The following is a 1,662-nucleotide window of genomic DNA, read 5'->3' as shown; positions in this document are numbered from 1 at the left end:
GCTCCTGGGACAAGGAGAGGGCGGGGCGGGGTCGAAGCGCAGTGGGTGAACGGGGGTTTGACTGGAGGCTGCACATCGGGCGCTTAGTTTGGGCTGAGCTCCAGGAACTGGGGAGCCGCGTGAAATGCACTGCGGCCTAAAGGAGGGTGTGGCCTGTCCGGTGGGAAAAGTGGCGGAACCGATGCTGGAGCACATTGTCTACTGGAGGGTGGAGCCCAGCCCCCAGGATGACCAGGGTCAGCGTCGCCGGGGATGATAGCTGAGCCCCTACTCCTGTCCGCTTGCCTCACAGTTTGTATTTTCTGAGTTCTGAACCTGTGCAATTTCTTTCGTGCCCTGTAAAGCAGGACTACTCCCTGCCCATTTTAAGTTGATATTTCATACTGTTTTATGTAAAATGTAGAGTTCAGTGGGCCACTAACGTTGAAAGCTACAATGTCTTTGTTTTAACAGGATGAAAACGGATTTGCTCAAAACTTCTATTGGGAAGTGGCGGACTCGCCGGTGAGTATTGGCAGAGATGCCAGCTGAACTCCAGCTCTGGGTTCTGGGAACCTGGACATCCAGCTGTGGTGGAGCAATGACTGAATCGGGCAACGAACCAAACAAGTAGTTCAGTGAAGCAAGGAGTGCAGTTGTCTGTGCAGGAGATGCAAACTTGAATGTAAAATGCAAAATTGTATCTGTGTGAAATTCAAAATTCTACCTTTGGGAAACAGGCTATCGCAGACAAACATCTATCAGAACACCATTTCCATTCCCATTCCCCACTCACCCTGTGCTCAGATGCAGAGACTTTTATAAAGACAAGACCTGGAGGGATTAAGCATGTGATAATTTAGGTCACCGTCCATGCTTTTTAAAAAATATACAGCCCTAGCTGGTTTGGCTCAGTGGATAGAGCGTCGGCCTGTGGACTGAAGGGTCCTGGGTTCGATTCTGGTCAAGGGCACATGCTTGGGTTGTGGGCTTGGTCCCCAGTGTGGGGCATACAGGAAGCAGCCAATCAATGATTCTCTCTCATCACTGATGTTTCTATCTCTCTCTCTTTCTCCCTTCCCCTCTGAAATCAATAAAAAAAATTTTTTTAAATGCAGCAATAACTTTTACGAAATAGACATAAATTGTATTATTAATATATTCGACACTTGAGGGGAATGATAAACTCCAACACCTTTGTTGAGATAAACTTTTCTGACAACATAATTAGTCATTAACTTCTGTATATAATTCAATTTCAAATTTACTTTATATTTATGCAAAAAAGGAGTATTTTTATGCACTTTTTTATATTTTAGCTTTTTGCTTGTTTTCTACTTATGAAGTTATCGCAGGTGTGGATAATAAATGTTTTGTACTGTTACAATAGAATTTTCCCTAGCTGGTTTGGCTCAGTGACTAGAGTGTTGGCCTGCAGACTGACGAATGGCCAGTTCAATTCTGGTCAAGGGTACATGCCCAGGTTTCGGGCTCGATCCCCTGTGGAGGTGTGCAGGAGGCAGCCAATCAATGATTCTTTCTCATCATTGATGTTTCTATCTCTCTCCCTCTCCCTGCCTCTTTGAAATCAATACAAATATATTAAAAAAACAACAAGACAATAGAATTTGCTTTTACCATATGGAAATGTTTGCAATATTTGTAAAGACATTTGATAGAGAT

Source organism: Myotis davidii, unplaced genomic scaffold (genome assembly GCF_000327345.1).
Source record: "Myotis davidii unplaced genomic scaffold, ASM32734v1 scaffold1255, whole genome shotgun sequence".
Lineage (NCBI taxonomy): Eukaryota > Metazoa > Chordata > Mammalia > Chiroptera > Vespertilionidae > Myotis > Myotis davidii.
Note: the sequence above shows the minus strand (reverse complement) of the source record.